The sequence below is a fragment of the Papio anubis genome, chromosome 4, assembly GCF_008728515.1.
Source record: "Papio anubis isolate 15944 chromosome 4, Panubis1.0, whole genome shotgun sequence".
Classification (NCBI taxonomy): Eukaryota; Metazoa; Chordata; class Mammalia; order Primates; family Cercopithecidae; genus Papio; species Papio anubis.
In genome coordinates this window covers 139140344-139162197 of record NC_044979.1, presented here as the reverse complement: position 1 = coordinate 139162197, position 21854 = coordinate 139140344, and the positions used below count along the sequence as shown (strand labels likewise).

Below are 21854 nucleotides of genomic sequence, written 5' to 3'. Positions count from 1 at the left end.
TACCAGCAGAAGAGAAACTGACTGCAAAAAAACAAAGGCTTGCTTGAGATTTTAGAGGGTAGTGTTTATGCTGTCTGTTGAAGAGGGCTTTATGTAGTACTGATAACATCAAGGTTGCAGTGCACTGACTTGCAGGAAAGATTTTGAGTTACTTGCGCAGGAGGGCTGTGTGTCCTGGACCATGAAGAAAGACAGACTTGTTGCTTATCTGCTTTCTCTTTTTGCTTTCCTTTGGTTCTGCCGGCCCGACTCCCTTTCCCTAATTAGGACTCCACAAGGGGATGAGGGTGGCCAGGTAATAGGTGCTTGCTGCTGATTGGTTGGGGCGGAGATGAAATGATAGGAGTCCAAGCTGTCCTCCTGCAGGCAGAATTGCTTCTGGGCAGGGACACAGGGGTGGGTTTGGTGGGGGATTCAGGAGGGTTCAGGTGGAGTCATGAATGTCTGACATGCAAAAATCCTTCAAAGACATCTCAAAAGGCCAATCTTAGGGCTGAAGTTCCTCTCCTCCTCCAAGCCTGATGGCCTCCCACTGGCTTTACAAAAGGCTTGCGGGAGGAGAGGAGTTTCAGGCAAGGCCTATTACCATTTAAATGATAACCTAAAATGTCTTCCAAAGTTAGCTTGGCCCAGTAGCCCCCAAATAATCAAGGGAAAGGCAAGATGGTGGAGGCGGAGGGTGTTAACTCTGCTTACTATTGTAATTTTTCTCAGTGATATAATTTTCGCAAAGGCAGTTTCAGGTAGACTACTGATCATTGCCAACTGGTGTGTTGACAAAAAGAGTTAAACTCTAAAATATTTAAAGAGATTTATGCTGAGCCAAATATGAGTGACCAAGGCTCATGACATAGCCCCTCAAAGTCCTAAGAACAGGTGCCCAAGGTGGTTGGTTTATAGCTTTTATACATTTTAGTTTATTTTAGGCAGAGTCTTGTTCTGTTGCCCAGGCTGGAGTGCAGTGGCACTCACTGCAACCTCTGCCTCCCAGGCTCTAGCAATTCTTGTGCCTCAGCCACCCACGTAGCTGGGATTACAGGTGTGCGCTACCATGTCTGGCTAATTTTTGTATTTTTATTAGAGACGAAGTTTCACCATGTTGGCTAGGCTGGTCTCGAACTCTTGGCCTCAAGTGATCCTCCTGCTTTGGCCTCCCAAAGTGCTGGGATTACAGGCGTGAGCCACCACCCCTGGCCATTTTTTTTTTTTTCCCGAGAGGGAGTCTTGCTCTGTTGCCCAGGCTGGAGTGCAGTGGCACAATCTCGGCTCACTGCAACCTATGCCTCCTGGGCTCAAGTGATTCTCCTGTCTTAGCCTCCTGAGTAGCTGGGATTACAGGTGCTCGCCACCATGCCCGTTAAGTTTTGTATTTTTAGTAGAGACGAGGTTTCACCATGTTGGCCAGGTTGGTTTCAAACTCCTGACCTCAAGTGATCCGCCCGCCTCGGCCTCCCAAAGTGCCGGAATTACAGGCGTGAACTCCTGCGGCCAATTTTATACGTTTTAGAGGGACGGAAGTTACAGGCAAACGTCAATCAATACACGTAAGGTGTACATTAGTTCAGTCAGGAAAGGTGGAACAATTTGGGGTGCGGGGTGGGGGGACTTCCAGATCATAGGTGAATTCCAAGATTTTCTGACTGGAAATTGGTTGAAAGAGTAAAATTATGATCTAAAGACCTGGAATCAACAGAAAGGCATGTCTGGTTTAAAGATAAGAGGTTGTGACCTTTTACCTCGCACTTCTGAGAGCAAGATGGGTCACCAGCAGCTGTACTAGAGCCACCAGTGAATATTCGGCCAGGGTTCTCGTTCTTGTCGTATCTGCCCAAACCGGCATGGTCTGATCCGGAAATATGCCCTCAATAATGTGCCGCCAGTGTTTCCGTCAGTATAGGACAGATATCGGTTTCATTAAGTTGCACTAATTGATCTTCCTTGAAAGGATTATCCAAGACATCTACCCAGTGAAAAACCATGATAGCGGCCGGGCGCGGTGGCTCACGCCTGAAATCCCAGCACTTTGGGAGGCTGAGGCAGGAGATAGAGACCAACCTGGCCAACATGGTGAAACCCCATCTCTACTAAAAATACAAAAATTAGCTGGGCGTGGTGGCACGTGCCTGTAATCCCAGCTACTCAGGAGGCTGAGGCAGGAGAATCGCTTGAACCCGGGAGGCAGAGGTTGCAGTGAGCCGAGATCACACCACTGCACTCCAGCCTGGCAACAGAGCAAGACTCCGTCTTAAAAAAAAAAAAAAAAAACAAAACCATGATAGCTTTTTGTACATAAAATAAACAGTTTTAAAAAAGATAAGGTGTTGTGGAGACCACTTTTTTTTTTTTTTTTGGACAGAGTCTCACTCTGTTGCCCAGGCTAGAGTGCAGTGGCACAATCTTGGTTAACTTCAGAGAGAAGGCTTCAGAGAGAATAGATAGTAAATGTTTCTCATCAGACTTAGAAAGGTGCCAGACTGTTGGTTAAATCTCTCCTGAATCAGGAGAAGACCTGGAAAGGGAAGGGGACGCTCTACAGAGTGTAGACTTTACCTGACAAGAGGCAGCTTTGCAGGGCCGTTTCAAAATATGTCAAAGAAAAATTTATTTTGGGCTAAAATACTTCTGTTTCTTTCATGACCTGCTCTGTCATGTGATACTATACTTCAGTCAGGTTGGAATTTGGTATCTTATTGCTACAAAGAGTCTGTTTTGTCAGTCTTAAGATCTCTGTGTTGATGTGAAAGCTGGCCAGTTGTGCCTGAATTCCGAAAAGATGAGGGCAGAATGAGGCATGTCCAACCCTCCTTCCCATCATGGCCTGAACTAGTTTTGCAGGTTTACTTTGGAGTGCCCTTGGCGAGAAGGGATCCGTTTAGTAGGTTGGGGGGCTTAGAATTTTATTTTTGGTTTACAGGTGCAAAGCTTATGATTTAGCCGGCGGTATTTCCTGCCTCTCCCAAGGGAGCAGATTTTGCTTCAACCCTCCCTCACCATGTAATGAGGGGCAGGTTCCTATCCCTCCCCCAGAACTAGATGGTCTTACTTATGCCCTTACTTCCACCAGGAGTGAACCTTTGCCTGTCCCCTGGGGATGGGAAGGATTCCTGCCCCTTCCCCTGAGGCTTAAGTCCTTCTGCTTCTTGTGAGACAAGGTTCTAGGAGGTAAGAAGGGGTTTATGCCCGTGAACCACTGAGGGAGCCTCTTTCCTGTCTCTTTTACCTCCAGTCTTTCTCATGAGCACCAAGAGGTGGAAAAGAGATTGCGAGTGAACTTGGGGTCTGCTAGATCCTGATGTACCCAGGGGGATTCTAAGTTGTCATGCTGGCCCACTTCTAGCCTCTAAGAATTCAATAAAATGTTGTTTTCCTGTCACCTGCTTTTTTGGTGGCCACTTCTTCTCCTGTGCTCTGACAAAGGTGGAAGTTTTCATGTGTCCTGTCTCTCCTGAGAGGGCACAGTCACTCTTTGGACCTCAGTTCACTTGGTTTCCTTGAAGCCTAGATTTCTGATGGGCTCAGGAAATGCCAAAATTTATAGATTACCCAGCTTTTTCTTCTTTTTATGGTAGGAGTCTCTTGTGGATTTATTTTATTTATTAATTTTATTGCACTTTTTGTAGAGATGGGGGCCTTGCTAGGTTGCCCACGCTGGTCTTGAGCTCCTGGCTTCAAACGATCCTCCTGCCTTCAAACGATCCTCCTGCCTTGGCTTCTCAAAATGCTGGGATTACAGGTGTGAGTCACCATGCCCAGCCTCTTGTGGCTTTTTTACTCTAAGTGAAAGCATAAATCCAATAATTTTTATTTTTATTGCTATTGTTTGGAGACGAGTCTCACTCTGTCACCCAGGTTGGAGTGCAGTGGTACAATCCTGGCTCACTGCAAGCTCTGCTTCCCAGGTTCAAGCGATTCTTCTGCCTCAGCCTCCTGAGTAGCTGGGATTATAGGTGCACGCCACCACGCCTGGCTAATTTTGTATTTTTAGTAGAGATGGGGTTTCACCATGTTACCCAGGCTAGTTTCAAACTCCCGACCTCAGGATCCGCTCACCTCGGCCTCCCAAAGTGCTGGGATTATAGGCGTGAGCCACTGCACCCAGCCAAAATCCAATAATTTTTAATAACTCAAAATATGATTTTGATGACCTAAGTTGGTTTTTTTTTTTTCCTTTGTTCCTCTTTGTAATTTGATGCTTTGGTATATCTCAGTTCTAGTTTTTGATTTGTATCCAGGTAGTACAAGTTCTCATGGATTACATGTATGGTTTAGAACCCTGAAGTCAATGAGATGAGAGCAGACCTGCCGGGCGTGGTGGCTCACGCCTGTAATCCCAGTACTTTGGGAGGCTGAGGTGGGCGGATCACAAGGTCAGGAGATCGACCATCTCTGGCTAACACGGTGAAACCCCGCCTCTTACTAAAATACAGGTGGCCAGGGGCCACAGAGGATGGGCTCCCCCAGTCCCAGCTACTCGGGAGGCTGGAGGCAGGAGAATGGCGGAACCCGAGAGGCGGAGGCTTGCAGTGAGCTGATCCGCCACTGCACTCCAGCCTGAAAGGGGATAGATGAGACTGGCCTCAAAAAAAAAAAAAAAAAAAAAAAAAAAAAAAAGAATGAAAGAGAGCAGACCTAACATCAAACACTTGAAGTAAAGAAATTTATGTGGAAGGAATATATAAAATGAGTTTACATTGGGTAGTTTGGATAAAGCATAACATTAGAGAAGGGTACATGCAGCTAGATGTGTCTTTACCTTTAAAAAAACTTGAATAGTGAGGCTGGGTGCAGTGGCTCGTGCCTGCAATCTTAGCACTTTCGGAGGCCAAGACGGGCGGATCACTTGAGGTCAGGAATTTGAGACCAGCCTGGCCAATGTGGTGAAACTATTTTTAGTCTCTAATAAAAATACAAAAATTGGCCAGGCATGGTGGTGCATGTCTGTAATCGCAGCTACTCAGGAGGCTGAGGCAGGACAACCGCTTAAACCTGGGAGGTGGAGGTTGCAGTGAGCCGAGATGGCACCGCTGCACTCCAGCCTGGGCAAAAGAATGAGACTCAGTCTCAAAAAACAAACAAAAGAACCCCAACAAACTTGAACAGCGAGAGGAGGATATTTTGATATGTTATTTCCATTTTCAGTAATAAATACATGTGTGTATCCAAGAACTTGTTAAAATGTAGATTTGTTTATTAAAAAACTTATTAGCATAAGGTCAGGAGATCGAGACCATCCTGGCTGACACAGTGAAACCCCGTCTCTACTAAAAAAGTACAAAGGAAAATTAGCCGGGTGTGGTGGCAGGCACCTGTAGTCCCAGCTACTCGGGAGGCTGAGGCAGGACAATGGTGTGAACCCAGGAGGCGGAGGTTGCAGTGAGCTGAGATCGTGCCACTGCACTCCAACCTGGGCCACAGAGCAAGACTCTGTCTCAAAAAAAAACAAAAACAAAAACAAAAAACAAAACCTTATTAGGAGGTTTTAGTGGCAGATCAGACAGAGCTGAAGAGAGAATCTGTAAACTGAGAGAACAGAAGAAACTCACCACATGCTTCATGAGCAGCTATGAGACAGAAAATATGGAAGAGTAGTTAAAAACACATGGAGAATAGAAAGGGAAGGGTTAACCTCTATTTAATTGCAGTTCCTGGAGAAAAGAGGTAATGGGGGAAGAGAAAATACGTAAAGAGATAATAACTGGCAAGTTTCCCAGATTGAGAAGAGACCTTATCAGCTTTGAGAAGCCAAGGAATCCCAAGCATGGTAAATACAAAGAAATCTATGCCCAGAAACATCCTGGTGAAGCTTTAGAATATTAACGAAACAGGAAGTCTTGAAGCAACAACAGAAAAAGAAATTAAAGGCCTGACAGATCAAGCTCAGTCTTCTGTACAGCAACCTTGAAGCCAGAAGACAATGGAATCTTATTCATATGCTGAAAAAAAAAAAACTATCAACTTAGAATTCTATACCTAGTAAGAATACTTTCAAGAGGCCAGGCGCAGTGGCTCACGCCTGTAATTCCAGCACTTGGGGAGGCCGAGGTGGGTGGATCATGAGGTCAGAAGTTCGACGCCAGCCTGACCAACATGTGAAACCCCGTCTCTACTAAAAGTACAAAAATTAGCCAGGCATGGTGATGCACGCCTGTAATCCTAGCTACTCGGGAGGCTGAGGCAGGAGAATCACTTGAATTTGCAGCCTCTACCTCCCAAATTCGTGGGATCTGCCCCCCTCGGCCTCCCAAAGTGCTGGGATTACAGGTGTGAGCCACCACACGCAGCTCAATGGCTGAACTTTTAGCTTCATTTTAGCAGAGTTCAGACATCCCCATAATCCTAATCTTGTGACTTGTCATTAGTTTTACAAAGGCAGTTTAGTCCCAGAACAAAGAGGGGGTAGTTTTGGGAAGGGCTATTATCATCCTTGCTTTAAGGTTAAACCATAAACTAAATTCCTCCACAAGTTAATCTAGCCTATGCCCGGGAATGAACAAGGACAGTTTAGAGGCTAGAAGCAAGATGAAGTCGGCTAGATTACATTACTTTACTGCCATCATTTTCCTATGCCAGGTTTTACTCACTGTCATAACTTCTTTTTTTTTTTTTTTTTTTTTTTTTTAAGACAGAGTCGGCCGGGCGCGGTGGCTCAAGCCTGTAATCCCAGCACTTTGGGAGGCCGAGGCGGGCGGATCACGAGGTCAGGAGATCGAGATCATCCTGGCTAACCTGGTGAAACCCCATCTCTACTAAAAAAAACAAAAAAAAAAAACAAACAAAAAAAAACTAGCTGGGCGAGGTGGCGGGCGCCTGTAGTCCCAGCTGCTCAGGAGGCTGAGGCAGGAGAACGGTGTGAACCCGGGAGGCGGAGCTTGCAGTGAGCTGAGATCCGGCCACTGCACTCCAGCCTGGGCGACAGAGCGAGACTCCGTCTCAAAAAAAAAAAAAAAAAAAAAGACAGAGTCCTACTCTGTCACCCAGGCTGGAGTACAGTGGGGCAATCTCAGCTCACTGCCACCTTCACCTCCCAGATTCGAGTGATTCTCCTGCATCAGCCTCCTGAGTAGCTGGGATTACAGGCACCCGCCACCATATCCAGCTAAGTTTTAGTAGAGACGGGTTTTGCCATGTTGGCCAGGCTGGTCTTGAGCACCTGACCTCAAGCACTCCACCTACCTTGGCCTCCCAAAGTGCTGGGATTACAGGTGTGAGCCACTGCGCCCAGCCTCTGTCATAATTTTCACAAAGGCAGTTTCAGTGGGATCACTAAACCACTCTCCTTGGCCAGGTTACCAGTTTCCCATCTGGGCACAGTGGGTTAGGGTCCTGGGGGTTGGTCCTCCCAACTCCAGTGTCTTCTGGTACCATCCTCCCTCCTTGCAGCAAATATAGTGTCTGTGGCCCAACTCTGGATTTACTGTGACCAGAGGCTCTTAGTTACCACATTAACTGTCCCTTCCTCACTCCTTTCCCCCCCAACCATCTGCTTCTGTACCAGCTCCCCCGGCTAGGAGTCTTTCTACCTCCCCCTACCTAGGGGACTGGCCCTGCGGTGAGACCCCGCCCACACAAAGCCCCGCCCAACCCAGGAAGTCACACCTACTCAAGAAGCCCTGCCCACCCAAGAAGCCCCACCCACCAGCAAGCCACACCCATCCAAGAAACCCCACCCATCCAGGAAGCCCTGCCCAACCCATCAGATGGGCCCACTCCCCCATGAAAGCCACTATTGAGGTATTCTCAGCCCTGCTGCTATTTGGCCCGGCCATCAGGAGCCAGTCCACAGAACCCCATTAACCTTGCTGTCAAAACAGAATTTCCTGGCTGGGTGGCTCTCTCCTGTAATCCTAGCACTTTGGGAGGCTGAGGCTGGTGTATCATTTGAGGTCAGGAGTACGAGACTAACCTGGCCAACATGGTGAAACCTCGGGAGTTCTAGACCAGCCTGACTAATATGGTGAAACCCCACCTCTACTAAAATTACAAAAATTAGCTCAGCATGGTGGCATGGGCCTGTAATCCCAGCTACTCAGGAGGCTGAGGCAGGAGAATGGCTTGAACCTGGGAGACTGAGGTTGCAGTGAGCCAAGATGACGCCACTGCACTCCAGCCTGGGTGACAGAGTGAGACTCTGTCTCACAAAAACAAAAAAAACAAAGTAACAGGGTTTCTTTTTACAGACAATCTCCAAAGGCAATTTCATGATGATTAGGTTCAAACAGGATGGCACCTAGGAATTGTCCAATCTTCAACATTATCTAGAAAGTTTCTCTCAAACGATGCTTTAGTTTAAAATACTGTACCCCTCTCTCTCTCTCTGCATTTTCACAATCTGAGTTTTTTTTGTTTGCTTGTTTATTTTATTTTATTTTACTATTCTATTTTTTGCACTAGAACTGCCAATGGAAACACATGCAGTCCCGTGACCTCATTCTGGATTTCTCAGTTTCTAGAAATTAAATCAGCAAATTTGGAGTCCAAAGAAATAGGTTGCCAGGTGTGGTGGCTCACCCCTGTAATCCCAGCACTTTGGGAGGCTGAGGCACGTGGATCACTTGAGGTCAGGAGTTTGAGACCAGCCTGGCCAACATGGCAAAACCCCGTCTCTACTAAGAACACAAAAATTTGCTGGGCATGGTGGCGCATGCCTGTATTCCCAGCTACTCGGGAGGCTGAAGCAGGGAAATCACTTGAACCTAGGAGGCGGATGTTGCAGACAGCCAAGGTCGCACCACTGCATGCCAGCCTGGGAGACACAGCAAAACTCCATCTCAGAAAAAAAAGAAACAAAAGAAATAGGTTGTTTAAAACTTGACAATAATAGAATTTTATATGAGAAATATGGGGGTGTCTAGCATGTTTCCCTTGAGTCTAGGCTGTCAGCATTGGTGAAGTGATCACTTTGGGTTGCTGATTGAGAAGCTACTTGTTCTCTCAGAATGGAGGAATATTCAGGAGGCCAGGTCTGTGGTCTGTTAGGAACCAGGTTGCACAGCAGGAGGTGAATGGTGGGTGAGCGAGCGAAGCTTCATCTATATTTACAGCGGCTCCTCAACACTATTATTACTGCCTGAGCTCCGCCTCCTGTCAGATCAGCTGTGGCATTAGGTTCTCATAGGAGTACCAACTGTATTGTGAACTGTGCATGAGTGATCTAGGTTGTGTGCTCCTTATGAAAATCTAATGCCTGATGATCTGTCACTGTCTCTCATCACCCACCTGCTGTGACTATCTAATTACAGGAAAACAAACTCAGGGCTCCCACTGGTTCCACATTATGGTGAGCTGTATAATTATTTCATTATATATTACAACATAATAATAGAAATAGGCTGGGTGTGGTGGCTCATGCCTGTAATCCCAGCACTTTGGGAGGCAGAGGTGGGCAGATCACCTGAGGTCAGGAGTTCGAGGCTACCCTGGCCAACATGGTGAAACACTGTCTCTACGGCTGGGCGTGGTGGCTCAAGCCTGTAATCCCAGCACTTTGGGAGGCTAAGACGGGTGATCACGAGGTCAGGAGATCGAGACCATTCTGGCTAACATGATGAAACCCCGCCTCTACTAAAAAATACAAAAAAACTAGCCGGGCGTGGTGGCGGGCACCTGTAGTCCCAGCTATTCGGGGGGCTGAGGCAGGAGAATGGCATAAACCTGGGAGGTGGAGCTTACAGTGAGCCGAGATTTGGCCACTGCACTCCAGCCTGGGCGACAGAGCGAGACTCTGTCTAAAAACAAAAAACAAACAAAAATCACTATCTCTACAAAAAATACAAAAATTAGCTGGGGGTGGTGGTGGGTGCCTACAATCGCAGCTACTTGGGAGGTTGAGGCAGGAGAATCGCTTGAACCCGGGAGATGGAGGTTGCAGTGAGCCGAGATTGTGCCACTGCACTCTAGCCTGGGTGACAGAGTGAGACTCCATCTCAAATAATAATAATAAAAATAGAAATAAAGTGCACAATGAATGTAATGTGCTTGAACCATCCCAAAACCATCCCCCTCTACCCTCCTGGTCCATGGAACAATTGTCTTCCATGAAACCAGTCCCTGGTGCCAAAAAGGTTGGGGACTGCTGGTCTGGACAACCTGGGCTTCACAATTTTTAATTTGTTTGTAGGCTGTTACTGTAACAGGCTGAGAGGTGCTTGTAAACTTCAGAAGTTGTTTACTAGAGAGCCAAAAAAGGTGTTATAATGTGTGTGACATGCTATAACCCAGCTCTGGCCATAGACCCTTTTCTGATGAAGACAATGTTTTATCTCTAGTGATCCAATATGGCAGACAGCAGCCATATGTGGCATTGTACTCTTAAAATATGGATAATGCAACTGAAGAGGCCAGTGCCTTTCCCTTCCTTCACTTCCTTCCTTCCTTCCCTTCCTTCCTTCCTTCCTTCCTTCCCTTCCTTCCTTCCTTCCTTCCTTCCTTCCTTCCTTCCTTCCTTCCTTCCTTCCTTCCTTCCTTCCTTCCTTCCTTCCTTCCTTCTTTTCTTTTCTCTTTCTCTCTTTCTTTCTTTCAAGACAGGGTCTCACTCTGTCACCCAGGCTAAAGTGCAGTGGCACTATCTGGGCTTACTGCAACCTCCGCCTCCCCAGTTCAAGTGATTCTCCTGCCTCAGCCTCCTGAGTAGCTGGGATTACAGGCGCCTGCCACCCCACCAGGCTAATTTTTGTATTTTTAGTAGAGACAGGGTTTCGCCATGGTAGCCAGGCTGGTCTTGAACTCCTGACCTCCACCCACCTCGGCCTCCCAAAGTGCTGGGATTGCAGGCATGAGCCACCGCACCTGGCCAGCTAACTTTTATTAATATTTTAGAAAAAGGGGATGCAAGTGCAGGTTTGTTACAAAGGTATATGGTGTGATGCTGAGTTTTGGGGTATGAATGAATATGTCAACCAGGTAGTAAGCATAGTATCCAATAGATCATTTTTCAGCCCTTGCCCTGCTCCCTCTCTTCTACCTCTAATAGTCCCTTGTCTATGTTTTCATCTTTATGTCTATGTGCCCCCAATATTTAGCTCCCTCTTATAAATGAGAATATGTGCTATTTGGTTTTGTGTTTCTGTGTTAGTTAGCTCAGAATAGTGGTTTGCAGCTGTATCCCGTTGCTTCAGTGGACATGATTTTGTTCTTTTTTATGACTGTGTAGTATTCCAGGGTGTATGTATACCATATTTTTCACCATAGATGGGCATCTAGGTTGATTCCGTGTCTTTGCTACTGTGAATACTGCTGTGCCATGGGTGCAGGTGTCCTTTTGGTAGAATAATTTATTTTTTGGGAGGTAGTTACCCAGTAGTGGAGTTGCTGGGTTGGATGGTGCTTTGACTCTTAGTTCTTTGAGAAATATCAGAACTGCTCTTCGTAATGGCTGAACAATTTACATTCTGACCAACAGTGAATGAGTGTTTCCTTTTCTCCACAGCCTTGCTGCCATCTGTTTATTTTATTTTATTAAAAATATATAGGGAAAGTCTTGCTCTGCCACCCAGCTGGAGTGGAGTGGCATGATCATGGCTCACTGCAGCCTTGGACTCCTGGGCTAAAGCAATCCTCCTGCCTCAGCTTCCTTGGTAGCTGTGACTACAGGCATGCACCACACCCCAACACACACAGATAATAATAATAGTAATAATTATTATTATTTTTGTAGAGATGAGGTCTCGCTATGTTGCCTAGGCCAGTCTCCAACTTCTGGCCTCAAGTGATCCTCCAGCCTCTGCCTCCCAAAGTGCTGAGATTTCAGGCATGAGCCACTATACCTGGTCCTTGTTTTGACTTTTTTTTTTTTTTTTTTTTGAGGCAGAGCAGCACTCTGTCGCCCAGGCTGGAGTGCAGTGGTGCCATCTCAGCTCACTGCAACCTCTGCTTCCCGGGTTCAAGTGATTCTCCTAACTAGCCTTCCAGGTAGCCAGGATTACAGGTGCATGCCACCATGCCTGGCTAATTTTTTTTTTGTATTTTTAGTAGAGACAGGGGCCAGGCTAGTCTCAAACTCCTGACCTCAAGTGATGTGCCAGCCTCAGCCTCCCAAAGTGCTGGGATTACGGGTGTGAGTCACCGTGCCTGACCTTTTTTGACTTTTTAACAAAAGCCCTGATAAATGTAATTATACCCTGATTTTGCCTCATGATAGGCCCCTGTGCCCACAAACTTCCTATGGTCACTTTCCTAATATCTACTGTAAAATTGAGATTAATATCCTCACCACCTTGCAGAATTCCCACACTGACTTCCTGACCTATAGAATAAGAAATGTTAGGACAAGACAAATGGATAGCTCTTGTCAAAATAGTAAACCAAAAGCAATTCTGCACTGCTGCATTCAATCATAGTGATTTTCTTTTTTTAAGACAGGGTCTCACTATGTTGCCCAGGCTGGTCTCGAACTCCCAGGCTCAAGTGATCCTCCCGTCTTCCAAAGTGTTAGGATTACAGGTGTGAGCCACCATGCCCGGCTGAAAGATTAGTCTTGACGTAACAAAGAATTGCCCTCCAAAACCTATTAATAACTGGCCGGGTGTGGTGGCGCACACCTGTAATCCCAGCACTTTGGGAGGCTGAGGTGGGCGGATCACCAGGTCAGGAGATTGAGACCATCCTGGACAACATGATGAAACCCCGTCTCTACTAAAAATAGCAAAATTAGCTGGGCATGGTGGCACGCACCTGTAATCCCAGCTACTCGGGAGGCTGAGGCAGGAGAATCACTTGAACCTGGGAGGCAGAGGTTGCAGTGAGCCAAGATTGTGCCACTGCACTCATGGCTTGTGACAGAGTGAGACTCCATCTCAAAACAAACACACACCTATTAATGACCTTAGCTTTAGAGATGTACTTAGTGCCATGGTCTGAATGTTCATGTCTCCCCCAAATCCATATATGTTGCCATATTAACCCCTAAGGTGATGGTATCAGGAGGTGGGAACTTTGGGAGGTGTATTAGTCTGTTTTTACATTGTTATAAAGAAACAACTGACACTTTGGGAGTCCGAGGTGGGTGAATCACTTGAGGCCAGAAGTTCGAGACCAGCCTGGCAAACATGGTGAAACCCCTCTCTTCTAAAAATACAAAAATTAGCTGGGGGTGGTGGCATGCACCTGTAATCCCAGCTTCTTGGGAGGCTGAGGCAGGAGAATCACTTGAACCCGGGAGGTGGAGGTTGCAGTAAGCCGAGATCGCACCACTGCACTCCAGCCTGGGCGACAAAGCAAGACTGTCTCAAAAAAAAAAAAAGAAAACAAAGAAAGAACTGAGACTTGGTCATATATATGTTTAATTGTCTTAGGGTTCTGCAGTCCATGCATAGCTGGGGAGGCCTCATGGAGCTTTTACTCATGGCGGAAGGCAAAGCCTGAGCAAGTGTCTTCACACGGCCAGAGCAAGAGGAAGAGAGAGAGCAGGGAGGTGCAACACACTTTTAAACAACCAGAGCTCATGAGAACTCTACCACAAGAATAGCACCAAGGGGATGGTATTAAACCATTTATGAAGGATTCACTTCCATGATCCAATCACCTCCCACCAGGCCCCACCTCCAGCATTGGGGATTACATTTTAACATGAGATCTGGGTGGGGACCAGATCCAAACCATATCAGGAGGTGATTAGGCCATGGTGGTGGAGCCCTCATGAATGGGATTAGTGCCCTTAAGAAAGAGACCCAGAGGCCAGGTAAGGTCATACCATAATTGCAGCACTTTGGGAGGCTGAGGCAGGTGGATCACTTGAGATCAGGAATTTGAGACCAGCCTGGCCAACCTGGTGAAATACATCTCTACTAAAAGTACAAAAATTAGCAGGGCATGGTGGCACACGATTGTAGTCCCAGCTACTTGGGAGACTGAGGCAAGAGAATTGTTGAACCTGGGAGGAAGAGGTCACAGTGAGCCCCAAGCCTGCCTGGGTGACAGAGTGAGACTCCATCTCAGAAAAAAAAAAAAAAAAAAAAAAAAGGAAACCTAAAAAGACCCTTGCCCTTCTACCACGTGAAGACACAGAAACAAGGAACAGTCTATAAGCCAGAAAGCAGGATCTCACTGGACACCAAATCTGCTTTGATCTTGGACTTCCCAGCCTCTACAACTATGAGAATAAGTGTCTGTTGTTTATAAACTACCCAGTTTATTGTATTTTGTTACAGCAGCCTGAACAGACTAAGATACTTTGTTGATTTTTTTTTTTAATTTTCTGTAGCTGTCCTTTAATAGATTGAGGAAGTTCCTTCTATTTACTAATGTGCAGAGAGCTTTTATCAGTAACAGACATCAGGCTTTGTCAAACGCTTTTCCTGCATCTGTGGAAATGATCATGTGGTTTCTCATCTTTAGTCTGTTGACATAAGAAATTACATTGATTCATTTTCAAATGTTTAACCAACTTTGTATCCCTGGGATTAACCCCACTTGGTCATGATGTATTATTTTTATGTATTGCTGTGTTTTATTTCATAATATTTCCTTGAGGATTTTTGTGTCTACATTCGTTAGGGATATTGGTCTAGTTTTCTTGTAATGTATTTGCCTGGGTTTGGTATCAGAATAATGCTGGGCTCATAAACAAAGCTGGGAAGTGTTCCTTCTATTTTCTGGAAGAGTTTGTGTACGGTTGGTATAATTTCTTCCTTAAATGTTTGCTGGAATTCAACAGAGAAGCAATTCAGTCATATTAGTGAGCTTAGATGTTTCTATAGGAAAGACCGTGGTATGATTTTTTGTTGTTGTTGTTATACTTTAAGTTCTAGGGTACATGTGCACAACACGAAGGTTTGTTACATAGGTATACATGTGCCATGTTGGTTTGCTGCACCATGTTGGTTTGCTGCACCCATCAACTCGTCATTTACATTAGGTATTTCTCCTAATGCCATCCCTCCCCCAGCCCGCCACCCCCAACAGGGCCTGGTGTGCGATGTTCCCTGCCCTGTGTCCAGGTGTTCTCATTGTTCAATTCCCATCTATGAGTGGGGACATGTGGTGTTTGGTTTTCCATCCTTGTGATAGTTTGCTAAGAATGATGGTTTCCAGCTTTGCCCATGTCCCTGCAAAGGACATGAACTCATCCTTTTTTATGGCTGTATAGTATTCCATGGTGTATATGTGCCACATTTTCTTAATCCAGTCTATCATTGATGGACATTTGGGTTGGTTCCAAGTCTTTGCTATTGTGAATAGTGCTGCAATAAACATACGTGTCTTTATAGTAGCATGATTTATAATCCTTTGGGTATATATCCAGACTGTGGCATGATTAATAGAGATTTTGTGGCCCAGACTGGAGTGTAAGTGGTGTGATCATGTCTCATTGCAGCCTTGACCTCCTGGGCTCAAGTGATCCTATAGCCTTAGCCTCCCAGGTAGTTGGGATTACAGGTGTGCACCACCATGCCCAGCTAATTTTTGCATTTTTTGTAGAGACTGGGGTTTCGTCATGTTGCCCAGGTTGGTCTTGAACTCCTAGGCTCAAGAGATTCACCCGCCTCAGTGTCAACAATGTGCTGGGATTACAGGTGTGAGTCACTGTGCCCAGGGGAGAGTCTTACATAGAGGATTTTTTAGTGATTTGCTTTTAATAATCCAATCAACAATGTTTTCTTTTAAGCTCATTAAACTAAATTCCCTGTAGTATAAAATACAAAAATTGTACAGGACCTGGTAATATCTTTTAAAATATGGCATTGACTCATATCATGAAAGTAGAACTAGGCTGGTCGCAGTGGCTCATGCCTGTAATCCCAGCACTTTGGGAGGCTGAGGTGGGCAGATCACGAGGTCAGGAGATCAAGACCATCCTGGCTAACACAGTGAAACCCCGTCTCTACTAAAATACAAAAAAAATTAGCCGGGCGTGGTGGCGGGCACCTGTAGTCCCAGCTACTTGGGAGGTTGAGGCAGGAGAATGGCGTGAACCCGGGAGGCAGAGCTTGCAGTGAGCCGAGATCACGCTACTGCACTCTAGCCTGGGTGACAGAGCAAGACTCCGTCTCAAAAAAAAAAAAAAAAAAAAAAGAAAAACTAAATTGTGAAAGCAATATCCAAGAATGAAAAACGTTAATACAAATGCTACCTATAACAGTTATTTGGTGATCCAGCATTGTGTATTGCAAACCAGCCTTTCTAGACATATAGTAAATATTTCATCTTCAGTTTTACTTTTTTTGTTTTTTAGACATAGTCTTGCTCTGTCACCCAAGCTGGAGTGCAGTGTTGCTCTGTTGCCCAGGCTACTAAAAATGCTAATTCTTTGCATTTTTAATAGAGACGGGATTTCACCATGTTTGCCAGGATGATCTCGATCTCCTGACCTTGTGATCTGCCCGCCTTGGCTTCCCAAAGTGCTGGGATTACAGGCATGAGCCACCGCACCCAGCCAATTTTACTTTTAAATAAAATGTACACCTCAATAAATTCATTAAGATCAATCATACTATAGATATCTGGGCTTGCAATTCAAGAATAATATCATTGAAATAAAAGTTCTAAGCACACAGTTTATTTTTATTTATTTCTTTATTTTTGAGATGGAGTCTTGCAGTGTCACCCAGGCTGGAGTGCAGTGGCGCGATCTTAGCTCACTGCAAGCTCTGCCTCCCGGGTTCACACCATTCTCCTGCCTCAGCCTCCTAAGTAGCTGGGACTACAGGCGCCCGCCACCATGCCTGGCTAATTTTTTTTGTATTTTAGTAGAGACAGGATTTCACCATGTTAGCCAGAATGGTCTCGATCTCCTGACCTCGTGATCCACCCATCTGGGCCTCCCAAAGTGCTGGGATTATAGGCGTGAGCCACTGCGCCCAGCCAAAGCACACACTTTAAGATCACCAATGGTGGAAAACCAGTTTTAACAATAATTTATTTATTTATTATTTTATTTATCTATTTATGTTTTGAGACAGAGTCTCCCTCCATTGCCCAGGCTGAAGTGCAGTGGCACAATCTTGGCTTACTGCAACGTCTGCCTCCTGGGTTTACAGGTGTGTGCCACTACCCCTGGCTAATTTTTTTGTATTTTTGGTAGAGACTGCATTTCGCCATGTTGGCCAGGCTGGTCTCGAACTCCTGCCCTCAAGTGATCCACTCACCTCGGCCTCCTAAAGTGCTGGGATCACAGGCGTGAGCCACTGCACCTAGCCTAAAAATCATATATTTATTATTATTTTATTTTTTAAAACATAGAGACAGCTGGGTGCAGTGGCTCACTCCTGTAATCCCAGCACTTTGGGAGGCCGAGGCAGATGGGTCACCTGAGGTCAGGAGTTCAAGACCAGCCTGGCCAACATGGTGAAACCCTGTCTCTACCAAAAATCCAAAAATTAGCTGGGCGTTGTGGTGGGCGCCTATAATCTCAGCTACTGGGGAGGTTGAGGCAAGAGAATCGATTGAACCTGGGAGGCGGAGGCTGCAGTGAGCTGAGATTATACCACTGCACACCCGCCTGGGTGACAGAGTAAGACTCCATCTCAAAAAAAATAAAATAAAAATAACTAACTAACTAAATAAATAAACCAAGAGTAGCAGTTTACGGTCTCTGCTACTCAGCAAATCCATCTTTTGGCTTCATTGTTTTGTCCCAAAGCTTCAAACAGGCTCTCGGTGACTGTTGACTGTCTGGTGTAAGGAGCAGGCCAGTGGCACCCTTGGTATTTATAGGAGGGCGATAGTTGTCTCCAGATCCGCTGAATGGGGCAGGCTAGTGTTCACAGAACTTTCAGATGCACCCAACTCCAGGGAGAAGACAAGAGGAGACAGAAGAAATTAAATTAATCAGAGAAAGGAAAGACCCCATCTCCCTGATTTGATATGAGTTTGCTGAACCTCTAGAAAAATCCTCAAGCTGACTTGAACTTCCGTTTACGCAATCCTCGGAAAACAATGACCGTATAAGAAATGTTTGCACAAGCTTTGAGTTTTTTTTAAACGTCATAAATCCATAAATGTTGACATTTATTACTCTTAATGTGAGCATTCTAAGAGGGTAAGTTCCATACTTAAATTTATGAGCTTATTTTTCCTCCTTAGAATCAGAAGCGATAGCGTATTGTAAACAGAAACTGGCAGACTCTTGCTCTCTCCCTCTCTTGCTTCTCTTCTCAAGCTGGGGTGTTTGCATTCAGTCATAAAGGGTGTGATAAATTCTTAGAAACTGCGTTAAAGCAGTGGCCATAAATGAAACTGCCAGTAAGAACGTGAAAAATAGAACTGGCTGCTTTCTGAAATGTCCCTGTGTGATCTTAGGTTCCTGGGGATTTTGTGCAAGTGTGAATTAAGCACTTGATTTTATCTTAGGAATCATGATGCTTGCATGAAACAAGCAAGGAAGGACGGAAAGAGAAGGAAAGAGAGAAACCGATTGGAGAAAAATACACATGGAACAAACTTGACACGAAAACAAGAGATTTTTTTCTTTTTTGGGATGGAGTCTCACTCTGTTGCTCAGGCTGGAGTGCAGTGGCACGATCTGGGCTCACTGCAATTTCTGCCTCCATGGTTCAAGCGATTCTCCTGCCTTAGCCTCCCAAGTAACTGGGATTACAGGCGTGCACCCCCATCCCTGGCTAATTCTTGTATTTTTAGTAGAGGCGGGGGTTTCACCATATTGACCAAGTTGGTCTCAAACTCCTGACTTAAGTGATCTACCCACCTCGGCCTCCCAAAGTGCTGGGATTACAGGTGTGAGCCACCATGCCTGGCTGAAAACAGAAGTTTGAAAAAAATTATTGAAAAACATTTTGCCTATGATTCCAATATCATAAACATACTATAGGACTCCAAAAAGCAACAAAATTATACTGTGATCCTGAAAGTATCTTAAGAGGCATTAAATATATAATGTCCATGAAGATCAGGTTGAACAGTGTGTTTTTTAAATATACATTTGTAAATGCTGTCTGTATATTACAGATATTAACTTCTTGTCTGTCATTCAGATTGCAAACAATTCTGCCCCTACTTTGTATTGTTTTGGTAACTTTCCCCCACAAATGTTACTTTTTTTTTTTTTTTTTTTTTGAGAATGAGGTCTGCATCTGCTCGCGCCGGCTGGAGTGCAGTGGCCGAATCTCAGCTCACTGCGGCTCCACCTCCAGGGTTTTGCGCCATTCTCCTGTCTCAGCCTCCAGTGTGAGGCGCCCGCCACCAGCCCGGCTAGTTTTTTGTATTTTTTAGTAGAGACGGGGTTTCACCGTGTTAGCCAGGATGGTCTTGATCTCCTGACCTCGTGATCCGCCCGTCTCGGCCTCCCAAAGTGCTGGGATTACAGGCTTGAGCCACCGCGCCCGGCCAAATGTTACTTTTTAATGTAGTAGGATATGTGTAATTTTATTTTTGCAGCTTTTGGCTTTCTTGTTTTGATTAAAATAGTCTCTTCAGCTCCCAAATTATACATATAGTCTCCTAAATTTTCCTTTGGAATTTTTAGGTGGTTTATTTATGTATTATTTTTTAAAATTTTTTGAGACAGAGTTTCATTGTCGCCCACCTGGACTGGAGTGCAGTGGGGAGATCTCTTTGTGTGGCACACAAGGCCCCACCAGGGGTCTGATCCTGCTTGATGGGATCTTGATTTGCATAAACCATACCCCTGCTGGGATCCCACCTGTGGTAGATTGTGTTATTGTTGAAAATATTTGCTTTCCCTCCCTTGGGTGGATCATACCTCCCTGTCTTGCTGATATCACACTTGATGTCTGACTGGCAGTGCCTCTCTCTGGTAGTATTTTATATCCAGGGTGACCTTGTGACTTGCTTTGACCAACAAAATATGAGTGGAAGGGATGCACATCATCTCTGGAAAGAAGCTTCAATAGCCAGCTGGTGGTTTTGCCATCTGTCACCTTCCACCATCACGAGACTGGCAATGTCCCAGATGGGGGTGGTTTGGCCAGCCCAGGTCCCAGAGTGAAGATGGCATGGATGAGAGCACAGACATTGAAATGGGCAAGCGGCATGAGCAAGAAATAAACCTTTGCTGTTGTAAGCCATGTAGTCTTTAGGACTGTTTGTTACTGCAGCATAACCTGACACTTTCTGACTGCTACACCAACCTCACTGGCTTTGAGAGATTCTCCCCCCTTTTTTTTGAGGTGGAGTTTTGCTTTTTTTGTCCAAGTTGGAGCGCAGTGGCATGATCTCGGCTCACTGCAACTTCTACCTCCTGGGTTCAAGTGATTCTCCTGCCTCAGCCTCCTTTACAGGTGCCCGCCACCACGCCTGGCTAATTTTTGTATTTTAGTAGAGATGGGATTCACCATGTTGGTCAGGCTGGTCTCGAACTTCTGACCTCAGGTGATCTACCCACCTCGGCCTCCCAAAGTGCTGGGATTAGAGGCGTGAGCCACTTCGCCCAGCTGAGAAACTTTACTCTTAAAGCCAAGTGTCAGCTTGTCATCTACCCATCAAACAAGCTGATTCCCCCTACCCTAGCCACCATGACTTCAGAGACAACTCTTGTGGGTCCATGGACTCCCATCAGCTGATATTATCAGGGACAACTGTAGCTGCAATTCAGATAATCACACAGTGGCCAACATTCCCAACCTCCTCCCGCCTCACTTACTCCTCCTGGGAGAAAGACTGACCTATTTCCCAGCCCTAGTTTCCTTTTTTTTTGAGACAGTCTCACTCTGTTGCCCAGGCTGGAGTACAGTGGCACGATCTCATCTCACTGTAGCCTTCACCTCCCGGGTTCAAGCGATTCTTGTGCCCAGGCCTCTCTAGTAGCTGGGACTATACATGTACGTCACCCTGTTCAGCTAATTTTTGTATTTTTAGTAGAGATGGGGTTTTTCTATGTTGGCCAGGCTGGTCTCACACTCCTGACCTCAGGTGATCTGCCCAGCTAGGCCTCCCAAAGTACTGGAATTACAGGCATAAGCTACCATGCCCAGCCCCTAGCCCTAGTTTCAACACATCCCTCCCTAATCCTTGATATTTGGGGGCAGGTCTCAGCCTGTACATTTCTGGATTCACATCTTCCCCCAGGTACCTTGACAAAAGTGACCTTGGGCCGGGCGCGGTGGCTCACGCCTGTAATCCCAGCACTTTGGGAGGCCGAGACGGGCGGATCATGAGGTCAGGAGATCGAGACCATCCTGGCGAACATGGTGAAACCCCATTTCTACTAAAAATTACAAAAAACTAGCCGGGCGTGGTGGCAGGCGCCTGTAGTCCCAGCTACTCAGGAGGCTGAGGCAGGAGAATGGCGTGAACCCGGGAGGCGGAGCTTGCAGTGAGCCGAGATCTGGCCACTGCACTCCAGCCTGGGCTACACAGCGAGACTCCGTTTCAAAAAAAAAAAAAAAGTGACCTTGGAGGGAGACCAGTGTCCCCCATTGACTTCCCGTGCATTCCATTTCAGTGTTACTAGGAAGGGGCCCGATGGCGAGTGTCACTGACGATTGGGCCGACACCGCCATCGTCAGCATAGTCTTCCCACAGCTCTGCTCCTTCCTTCTCCCCAGCAATCCTCTCTCCTGTCTTGAGCTCTGGCTGGAAACTTATTAATTTCTGGAGTCAGCTCCCAGTCTCAGTTGTGTGTGGGCAGCCTACAGTCAGCAGCATCTGACATTATAGCCACGTCTCTCAACCCCAGTAGAACACTCTTTTCTCTTCCATCTTCTCTAGCTTCCCCATGAAGGCTGGACCCGTGTGGGCATAGGGCATTCTTGAACCACAGGTGGAGGACTCCGGCAGTCTTAGCTGGTCCATTGCCTCCCTGAGTGGGGCGGGGCCCCTTCCCAGGCTCTGCAGGGAAAGTGGCCACTGTCCCCACTCAGAATACAAAGATGTCACCTTTCCCTCTCCCTTCTGGGCAGGCGTTCAAATGACTGTGCTCCCAGCTAGGAGATAATAAGTAT

General features: G+C 46.1%; 1 pseudogene; it reads left to right on the top strand.

Moving 5' to 3' along the window:
* The first annotated feature begins 1391 nt into the window (after positions 1–1391).
* Positions 1392–2039, top strand: LOC110742736 (annotated as a pseudogene).
* Positions 2040–21854: the final 19815 nt, after the last annotated feature.